Consider the following 11833-nt stretch of genomic DNA (forward strand, 5'->3'; position numbering starts at 1 on the left):
CCAGACGGGGACGCCCGTCAGAACGGCAATTTATTCAGTATCAATAGCCGCCAATTAAGGGATTGTACCAAGAAAAGTAGCTACTTTATCTCCTTAAATTTGACATTGCGTGCTCTCAATCTGTGGCTTTGGATGTATTATTGTCCCAGCGGGAGGATATATATTTAATTCAGATTTGTGGTGAACATATCTCTCCGGATATGTCTGGGACTGTCAGCATTTAACCCTTCCAATTACGTTTATAGGAGGCTGCCCAAAGGAGTGAACCATCCAAAAGGAATAAACACTGAGGGGATTAGTGTGTGACATCTAACACAATTGTTTAATTGGATGCAGAGTGTGTCAATTTAATGCAAGTTACCCACTGTGTTTAAACTGTTTCACTAATAGGTACCACTGAAAACAGCTATGGTTTGTAATATGTTTCAATGTCTAAACCTTTAGATCAGTATTGATAAGGATATATGTGAATAGTGATTTTATAATTTTTAATCAAATAAAAAACTCTTTTATTGTGGACAGCGCTTTCAACTTCTTTCCTTGATTTATATTTAAATTATTGGGACTCAACAAACCCATTATTGAAAGCAGCAGTGCACAATTGAGAGGAGGTGTATTTTTAAGGAGCTGCACAGCTGACACACACAAGAGCTTAGCGCTTTCTAAAGTTTGAGGTTGCTTTTTTGGTTGTTTGAGGAGCCTGGTTGTAGTGTACCCTGTCACCCTCTATCTCCCTGTCACCCTCTATCTCCCTTTCACCCTCTATCTCCCTGTCACCCTCTATCTCCCTGTCACCATGACCCACTATCTCCCTGTCACCCTAACCATGTCACCCGCTATCTTCCTGTCACCCAATGTCTCCCTGTCACCCCCACCATGTCACCCACTGTCACCCTCTATCTCCCTGTCACCCTGACCATGTCACCCACTACCTCCATCACCCACTATCTCCCTGTCACCCTAACCATGTCACCTGCTATCTCCCTGTCACCTAATGTCTCCCTGTCACCCTCACCATGTCACCCTCTATCTCCCTGTCACCCTGACCATGTCATCCACTATCTCCCTGTCACCCTAACCATGTCACCCGCTATCTCCCTGTCACCCTCACCATGTCACCCACTATCTTCCTGTCACCCTCTATCTCCCTGTCACCCTAACCATGTCCCCCACTGTCACCCTCTATCTCCCTGTCACCCTGACCATTATTATTATTTATTACCAGTTATTTATATAGCGCACACATTCCGCAGCGCTTTCCAGAGAATATTTGGCCATTCACATCAGTCCCTGCCCCAGTGGAGCTTACAATCTATATCACATGTACACGCACACACTTTCACCCTAGGGTTAATTTTTGTTGGGATCCAATTAACCTACCAGTATATTTTTGGATTGTGGGAGGAAACCGGAGTACCCGGAGGAAACCCACGCAAGTACGGGGAGAATATACAAACTCCACACAGTTGGGCCATGGTGGGAATCGAACCCATGACCTCAGTGCTGTGAGGCAGTAATGCTAACCATTACACCATGTCACCCACTACCTCCATCACCCACTATCTCCATGTCACCCTGTCCCAGTCACCCACTATCTCCGGGGGGGGGGGGATCATCAGCAAGAATAGCCTAGGGCATCAAAATAGTCAGGTCTACTCTGCCAAGTCCTGTACCTTGCGCCCACCTCATTTTCACTGCACGTCTCTGGCCTACTCTGCCAGACTCAGTGGAAGCCCTGTACAACAAAATTGCATTCATGACCTCCTTCCACTCCCTCCCCAGTCCCAAAGACTAGTTTTTATTTAAATTTATACAAATTTACAATATATTAGCCACCTGCTCATCACAAGTTTCATGAGCAGGCAGGCTGCAGGCATTGGCGGCGGTGGCATCGGACTTGTACTATATGCGAATTAGTGGCGGGGGTCGGGGCATTTGATGGTGGGTGATTTTGTAATCCATTGGTGGGGGTGGTGTCCATTAGTGGCAGTGGTAGCGGGCATCAGGGAAGGTGACAGTAGTAGACATCGGCTCAGGGGCAGTAATGAGCATTGGCTCGGCGGCGGTAGGGATCATCGGCGGGACTCGGCGGACATTATGGCTGTAGTGCCTCACCGCACGCCACTGGGACACCCTAGTGACACCGTGGGTGTTTCAGTCGGTGTATGTGTTTCCTCCGCTTCCACTCATTCTAAAAGTAATAAAGATCATAAGAAGAACAAAGATTCAAGCGATCCTCATTGTTCCAGACTGGCCAAGGAGGGCTTGGTATCCAGATCTTCAGGAATTACTTATAGGAGATCCCTAGCCTCTTCCTCTGAGGGAGGATCTGTTACAGCAGGGGCCGTGCGTGTTCCAAGACTTACCGCGACTTCGTTTGACGGCTTGGCGGTTGAATGCCGGATCCTAGCCGAAAGGGTATTCCCAAGGAAGTTATCCCCACTCTAATTCAGGCCAGGAAAGGAGTAACGTCTAAACATTACCACCGTATTTGGAGAAAATACGTGTCTTGGTGTGAATCCAGGAAGGCTCCTACGGAAGAATTTCAGTTAGGACGTTTTCTCCATTTTCTACAAGCTGGTGTGGATGCGGTCCTAAAGTTGGGCTCAATTAAAGTACAAATTTCAGCCTTATCGGTTTTCTTCCAAAAACAATTGGCCTCCCTTCCAGAAGTTCAGACTTTTGTGAAAGGCGTGTTGCACATCCAACCTCCCTTTGTGCCCCCAGTGGCACCGTGGGATCTTAACGTGGTGTTGCAATTCCTTCAATCTCATTGGTTTGAACCTTTACAGAAGGTAGAGTTGAAATTCTTCACTTAGAAAGTGGTCATGCTGTTGGCCTTGGCATCCGCAAGGCGGGTGTCTGAATTAGCGGCCTTGTCTCACAAGAGCCCTTATTTGATCTTCCATGAAGATAGAGCATAGTTGAGGACTCGTCAGCAATTTCTGCCGAAAGTGGTTTCCACTTGAACCAACCTATTGCGGTGCCAGTGGCTACTGACACTTTGCTGGAATCGAAGTTTTCTCGATGTAGTCAGAGCTTTGAAAATGTATGTCGCCAGAACGGCTCAGTTTAGGAAAACGGAGGCTCTGTTTGTCCTGTATGCTCACAACAAGATTGGGGCTCCTGCTTCCAAGCAGACTATTGCGCGCTGTATCTGTCATACGATTCAGCATGCTCATTCTACGGCTGGATTGCCGTTACCGAAATCGGTGAAGGCCCATTCTACCAGAAAGGTGGGCTCGTCCTGGATGGCTGCACGGGGGGCCTCGGCATTACAACTTTGCCGAGCGGCTACTTGGTCGGGTTCAAACACCTTTGCGAAGTTCTACAAGTTTGATACCCTGGCTGATGAGGACCTCATGTTTGGTCAATCGGTGCTGCAGAGTCATCCGCACTCTCCCGCCTGTTCTAGAGCTTTGGTATAACCCCATGGTTCTTGATGTGACCCCGGCATCCTCTAGGACATATGAGAAAATAGGATTTTAATACCTACTGGTAAATCCTTTTCTCTTAGTCCGTAGAGGATGCTGGGCACACGTCCCAGTGTGTACTGTATCTGCAGTTTTTTGTTACGTTTCAACACATGTTGTGTTACGTTTTTAGTCAGCCTGTTGCTGACATTGTTCATGCCGTTGATTTGCGTCATGTTGAATGCCATGTTGTACGGCGTGCTTGAGGTGTGAGCTGGTATGTATCTCACCTTAGTTTAACAATCCTTTTCCTCGAAATGTCCATCTCCCTGGGCACAGTTCCTGTAACTGGAGTCTGGAGGAGGGGCATAGAGGGACGAGTCAGTCTTAAAGTGCCCATGTCTCCTGCGGATCCCGTCTATACCCATGGTTCTTGATGTGACCCCAGCATCCTCTACGGACTAAGAGAAAAGGATTTACCGGTAAGTATTAAAATCCTATTTTCATAATGCTGCGTTGACAATCCGGAAGATTTAGGTGGTGTGAACATATCTATGATGATAATGTGCTCCTCATCTGAAATGTACAATCTTGTAATATTTATTTTAAAAACAAGAGTGAATGTTATTGTGAACTATTGCAGCATATTACACTTGTGATTAAGATTAGTACATACTTGCCTATGCTCCCTCATTCTGCAGGAGACTCCCTGAAATAGCAGCAATCTCCCTGAATCCCTGAATAGTCCAGCAATCTCCCTGCACCTTAACCCCATTATGCAGCTGTAAAAGGCCCTACACACTGCGCAATGTGCTGCCGAGCTGCCCGACGGCAGATACAGCAGTGACGGCCCATCACCTTGCTCCATAGCAGTGCAGGCAAAAATGGACAAGATCATCCATATTGGCCTGCATGCACAAGCGACGGGGCACCAGCGATGAACGAGCGCGGGGCCGCGCTTCGTTCATCGCTGGTGCCTCCACACTGAAAGATATGAACGGTATCTCGTTCATTAATGAACGAGATTGTTCATATCTTTCACTCATGTCGCCCAGTGTGTAGGGCCTCAGGGGCGGAACTACTGGCGGGGCAGGCAGTGCATTGCACTGGGGCCCCGCCGCACTCAAGGGCCCACAGCCGCCGGCCGGCATTACATGAATGAGTCACAATGACTCATTGTATGTCATGCCGCAGCCGCACACCAGCGCTCCCGTGACCCGCCCGTCATAAGGAACGATTCTGGCCACCCGCACACGAAGGAGGGAGGAGGGTCCGTCCCTCCCTCCCTCATATACAAACAGGTCACAGTCTCTCAGTGAAGGAGAGAGCCGCAGCAGCGCTTTGTTACTGGTGGAGGCGCTGCTGCTGCTGCTCCTCTGCTTCACTATAGGCTGTCTCTGAGAACAGCCTATAGGGAAGCAGAGGGGCAGCATCAGCAGCAGCGCCTCCACCAGTAACACAGCGCTGCTGCGGCTCCCTCCTTCACCTCCCTCCTCCTTCTTCTCTACTGCCCGGGAAGCTGCACCGAGGAGCCTGAGCCAACAGAGAGGGTAAGTATAATTCTTCTTTCTTTCTTTCTTTCTTTCTTTCTTTCTTTCTTTCTTTCTTTCTTTCTTTCTTTCTTTCTTTCTTTCTTTCTTTCTTTCTGTCTCTTTCTTTTTTTATTTGTTGGGACTGCCTGCCGCAATGTGTAAAAAGGGGGGACTGCCTGCCGCTATGTATAAAAATGGGGAATCTGCCTGCCGCAATGTAAAAATGGGGAATCTGCCTGCCGCAATGTGTAAAAATGGGGAATCTGCCTGCCGCTATGTATAAAAATGGGGAATCTGCCTGCCGCTATGTATAAAAATGGGGAATCTGCCTGCCGCTATGTGTAAAAAGGTAGAATCTGCCTGCCGTAATGTGTAAAAAGGGCACGCTATCTGCCGTTATGTGTAAAAGTGTATGGTGTCTGCCGTAATGTGTAAAATGGGGACGCTGTCTGCCGTAATGTGTAAAATGGGGACGCTGTCTGCCGTAATGTGTAAAAAGTGCACGCTGTCTGCCGCTATGTGTAACGAGGGCACGCTGTCTGCCGCTATGTGTAACGAGGGCACGCTGTCTGCCATTGTGTAAAAAGTGTATGCTGTCTGCCGCTATGTGTAACGAGGGCACGCTGTCTGCCGTTATGTGTAAAAAGTGCACACTGTCTGCCGTTATGTGTAAAAAGGGGAATCTGTTCGCTGTAAGGAGTAAAAGGGTCTCTACCTGGTGTAGTGGTGCTACTGTGCGGCGTAATTTGAAGAATGGAGACTACTGTGCACCGTTTTATGAATTGGTATTATTTTGTGGACACACCCCTTCCCCACGAAGCCACGCCACTATGTATTTTTGCGCGCGCCTACGGCGCGCACTGCCCATGGGGTGGACTTGGATGGGATGGGGGCCCAAAGCATTTTGTTGCACCTGGGCCCACCGCTTGCTTGTTCCGCCACTGTAGGGCCTATTACATTCTTGGGGGGGTGGGGGGAGGTGGGGGGATAAATCACAGATACATACATTCAAATTGGAACATCAGTGCCATTTCCCTGCATTGGTTATAAGGCACAATGATCCCTATGGCTACATGCATTTTAAATAAAGTTTCTCGTGGCCACTTTTGTAAAGCACAATACGCAAACAAATTCTACAAAATATAAGATTCTTTTCTTCAGCAAGTAGATCTTACTAACTTTGGGGCTCATTTACATTTGGATGTAAGTCATTTTTATTACACGCCTCTCAGATGTAGCAGCACACGCCCGCACTGATAGGTGTCACTTTCACATCTCCCTGAAATGCTTTTTTAAAAGTAGACGAGTATGCTTTAAGTCGGGTTCTGTTGTATAACCTGGGCAGAGTCAAGCTCCGCAGAAGCATGACCGGAACACCAACTGTCAGTGCAGTGCTATACGCTGGAAGTCAAGCTGCACTAAGTGAGTTCAATAATTCCACTCATACTGCATAGTCATTTTGGACGGGTTGGTATTGGGTGACCGGTGGATAGGAGACCGGTGGGTTCCCGTCTGTCAGATGGTCAGCGGGGTTGTGTGTGTGTGTGGTGGTGGTGGGGGGGGGGGGGGGGTTGGGGGCCAGCACAACAAAGCCCCTTGCGGGCTCGCTGCGCTTGCCACAGGTTCTATTCCCACTCTATGGGAATAGTCCCTGTTGCTCGGCCTGCCAACTGGCGGGCTAATCAGTGTTCGAGATGCCGGCGCTGGTCGGCCCCCTGCTGCATTCTGGTGGTCGGGATCCCGGTGGTGGTATGCTGACCGCCGGGATGGCGACTACATCCCATTTAGATGACTATGTGGGAGTTTTATCATTATTATCCTATTTGTACAGTATGTAAAAACTGTTGAGAGGAGAGAGCGCTACTGCGCAGATTCCATACTGTTCCTTCAGGGAGGCTTCACTCCCTGTACCAAGATGGCTGCTGACCTAAATACTGCACATAGGTGCAGCGCCATCTTGTCAATGTCTTAGAGCATCACAGTGGGAGACAGTAGTTTATCATTTAACTCCTCAGAGACCTGAGATTATCAGATATCCACAATACTTCCAGTGATCCTGCACTGCTACCTGTTACATATACATACACTCATCAGCTGGGGAGCCGAATGACACCCCTCTTGTCTCAACCTCCGCTTAGTGAGAAGAACCAGTGTATAACAGTGATTAAGTGGGTTTATATAAATATTTTATGCAAGTCACAATATGAGCTTACCATCTTCAGAGTGTTGGAGAATTATTATACATTTTTTATATTTTGGTCAGATTATTATTTTTTCTTCATTATTTCAAAATGTAACTGGACCCTTTATTGTTATTTTCCTCTCAGCTCACTTTAAAATAGTTATAAAGGAGAAAATAATCTAAAAGCAATTATAGAATAAGACCATTTTCCTTATTGTGTAAGCTGCAAACTAGGGGCTAATTCAGACCTGATCGCTAGGCTGCGTTTTCGTACAGTGGGCGATCAGGTCTAAACTGCGTATGCATATGCACCGCAATGTGCAGACGCTTCGCAAGGGTACAAAACGGATCACCGCTCAGCGATGGGTTGTGCGACCGATCCATTCGTACAGGCGTTCGCAAGGAGATTGACAGATAGGTGTTTGTGGGTGGCAACTGACCATTTTCTGGGAGTGTTTGGAAAAACGCAGGCGTTTCCAAACGTTTGCAGGGAGGGTTCCAGACGTCAATTCCGGTCCTGGACATGCTGATGTGATCGCAGCGGCTGAGTAAGTCCTGGGCTACTCAGAGACTGCACAAAACTTGTTTGTACCGCTCGGCTGTACATGCGTTCGCACACTTGCAAAGCAAAAATACACTCCCCTATGGGCGGGCGACTGCGAACGCATGACTGCAAAAAAAACCTAGCGAGCAAACAGGTCACTTAATGCGCAGAATTTGGGAACCTCTGAACTAACCTATATCAAGTGATTCTAAAAAGTTATCACTCTGTACTTGAGCATCAACCATAAGGGTTTGACGCATCGCTCCTTGGATGGGATTTTAGTTTGTGTCATTGGAAGGGTACTTTGGATACTTTGCTGTTTTTGAACTGTCTAAACTGCAGTTCCACCAAATCCGGTAAACCTCCATTGTATCTATTTTGACTGAGAAGCCTACCTGTCTAATATGCCTTTTGCACAGACCACTGGATTATATTGTTTTTATGTTGTTTGTTATTAAAAATTGTATTACACTATATTCTCTTTCCCACCTCTTTGTTATATATGCAATACGATGGGGATGATTTGAGAAGAATAAGTGAACCATTGAACAAACAGAAGCGCTGGTTAAGTGGTTTTCTCTATTTTTTTGTTTATGCTTGCACTATTGGTGAGGGGTTTAGGACACCTCTAGGAGTTATCCAGTGACAGGCTGCTTCTTGCGCACGATAAAATTCTTTAATTTCCTTTATATAGGTCACTTAATGGTATCTAATATTGTGATGTATATTTTATATTGTACACATACGGCCTGATTCAGGTTTGATTGCAATCGCAATAAGCGATCCAACGGCAAAAATTGCTAAGAGGATGCAGGCTCATGTGCAGGGCCCATCCTGTGAATGCCCCCGCATTTTCTGCGGCGCCCCGAGACGGTCACGGGGCGCGCGGGGGGGAGGGGGGGGGGGGAGGGGGGGCGGCAATGCTCCATTTTCAAGGCGGAGATGGAGCATTGCGGGGATGAGGCTTCAAAACAGGGCGTCAACGGAGAAACGGGGCGTAGTCGGGGCGGCTGCGTGACATCACACGCAGCCGATGCGATCACAAAAATGTCTGTGGGCCTCCTGCAGGTGCCTGACATGCGGGGCGGATTAGCCCTGTGCTGGGCGTCCCCTCACATGTCAGAGAATCTGATAGTAGATTTGCTAAATTTAACACATCTACGATCAGGTCTGAATACCCCCCCCCCCTCCCCCCCCCCCCCCCATGGAACAAAAAAAAAAAAGGCCCAAATTATGTGATTTTAGTTTTGTTTGTCAATTTTTGAAAACAAAAATATAAAACCAGTCACGGCGGTTTGGCAAAACACCAAATACAAAGCCGGATGACGAATCAGGGCCAGATCCAAATCCAGCAAAATGGTCCTGTGCACATCTCTAGTAATATTCTAATATCACATTGAGTTTGCTAGCATTGTATGCCTAAGTACAGTATGTGCTGATATGAGACATTCCCTTTAACTCCTGTTTGGGGTATTCAGAGTTTAATGAATTATTCCTGTAGTTTAGCTGGTCATTCAACACTTCGGATCAGTGCTACCATATGGTCCCTACTGGTCTGCACATGTGCACTGAAGTTGCTTCAGTGGCGTAACTAGAAATTTTTCCGACACCAAGCCAAAACATTCTCTGCCCCCCCCCCCCCCCCCTCCATAATTGGCACTAGAAAAAGTGATCAATCTGCGTGCCCGCAAAAAAGGGTCGTGGACTAGCTGAAATGGGCGTGGCTTCGCATAAAGGGGCGTGGCATTGCAGGAGAAGACTACCTTATACCCCAGTTTTGCAACCTGCACGCCCAGACGTTAGCCACCACAGGAAAACAAAATAATCCTGATTCATGCCCCTTACATTATTTGTCATTTTTTCTCCTTATAGTAATGCCCAGTATACATTATGCCATATACTGCAATGGCCCTTAGACATTATGCCACACACAATAATGCCCATGACACAATATGCCACACACCATAATGCCCCCGACACATTATGCCACACACCGCAATGCCTGTGACACATTATGACACGCATCGCAATGCCTGTTATACATTATGCTACACACTGCAATGCCCCTGATACATTATAGCATATACAATGCCTGTAACACATTATGACACACACCGCAATGTCCGTGATACATTATGCCACACACTGCAAAATGCAATGTCCGTGATACATTATGCCACACACTGCAATGACCCTGAGACATTATACAACATACCACAATGCCCGTAATATAGTATACCACACACCGTAATGCCTGTGACACATACCGCAATGCCCGTTATACCCTATGCCACACACTGCAATGCCCGTTACACATTATGCCACACACTGCAATGCCCCTGAGACATTATACCACATACCACAATGCCCGTGACATAGTATGCCACACACCGTAATGCCTGTGACACATACGGCAATGCCCATTATACCCTATGCCACACACCGCAATGTCCGTGATACATTATGACACACACCGCAATGTCCGTGATACATTATACCACACACCGCAATTCCCATTATACATTAAGTCCTACAGTAAGGCTTCTAATTACTTTGAAATTACCTGCTCATTGCCAGGGGTTTCATGCTCTTGGTTCCATGCACGGTGCCAGGGGTTTTCATGCTCAGGGTGTCATGCTCGTTGCCAGGGGTTTCATGCGGTAGGTGTTATGCTTGTTGCCAGAGGTATGATGTGCTGTGTTTCAAGCTTGTTGCCAGGGGGTAATATTCGTTGCCAGGGGTTTCATGCACTGGGTGTCATGCTCATTGCTAGGCGGTAATGCTTGTTGCCAGGGATTTCATGAGCTGGGTGTTGTGCTTGTAACCAGGGGGTAATGCTTGTTGCTAGGGCTGTGCTCCCAGTGCCAGATTTCCCCCCACAGTGCCAGGTACACATATTTCCCCAGTACCCCATATGCCCCCCCCCCCCAGTGCCAGCTACACACATTACCCCCCAGTGCCAGGAACACATATACCCCCAGTGCCAAATATGCCCCCCCAGTGCCAAGTACACATATACCCCCAGTGCCAAATATGCCCCCCAGTGCCAGGTACACATATACCCCCAGTGCCAAATATGCACCCCCCCAGTGCCAGGTACACATATACCCCCAGTACCAAATATGCTCCCCCAGTGCCAAATATGCCCCCCCCCAGTGCCATTATGCTCTCCCAGTGCCAAATATGCCCCCCCTCAGTGCCATTATGCTCCCCCAGTGCCAAATATGCCCCCCCCCAGTGCCATTATGCTCCCCCAGTGCCAAATATGCTCCCCCAGTGCCAAGTACCACCCTCCCGGGCTCCCCTGCTGCTGTGCGTTTTGTGAAGGAGGACACGGAGGGCACAGCGCGCGCCTCTCCTGTGTGTCCTCCTGCATCTCCGGCGGCAGCGGCGTGTCTGATAATGAAGTGCCGGTTCGTGAGCCAATCAGAGCTCATAAACGGGCACTTCCTTTGACAGACACGCCGCTGCCACCGGAGACCCAGGAGGGACACACAGGAGAGGCGCGCGTTGTGCCCTCCGTGTCCTCCTTCCCAAAACAGCCTCAATCAGTGGCGGCGGCGGCACCCCCGCGCGCCTCCAAGCGACCGCAGTGTCTGCGGCCCCTAGTTACGCCACTGTGTTGCTTGCTAACTGGTATCTGCATTAGAAGTTGTTGTATTCCACAGGAGGAGCTAGCTGCATATATCCAGTTTTGCGTTCCACATAAGATGCACAGTTCGGGAGCACCAGTGCCACGTTTTACACATGGTACCTTGAGGTTACCGGCAGAGAGTACATCTCTGCCTGACCGATTACATGACTTAAGTGTTGAACAGTGTAATGTTCATTGTTTTTATTGTTGCGCTTTGAGCTTTTGGGACCATATATTAATATTGTTGCTATAGGAAGTGATACCACTTCCAGGCAGGCCTTGTGGTCCAAATTAAACTACTGGGGGTCATTCCGAGTTGATCGCTACGATCAACTCGGAATGACCCCCAGTAGTTTAATTTGGACCAGCTACGATCATGTTCCCGGGATGCCAAGAACAGTGCCAGTCCACCCCGCATGTCTGTCCGCCCCCCCCTGCACAAGTGCAAAAGCATCGCACAGTGGCGATGCTTTTGTACTTGTTGAGTTACTCCCGGCCAGCGCAGCTCCTGCGGCTGGCCAGGAGTTG

The sequence above is a fragment of the Pseudophryne corroboree genome, chromosome 1, assembly GCF_028390025.1.
Source record: "Pseudophryne corroboree isolate aPseCor3 chromosome 1, aPseCor3.hap2, whole genome shotgun sequence".
In the NCBI taxonomy this organism is placed as follows: domain Eukaryota; kingdom Metazoa; phylum Chordata; class Amphibia; order Anura; family Myobatrachidae; genus Pseudophryne; species Pseudophryne corroboree.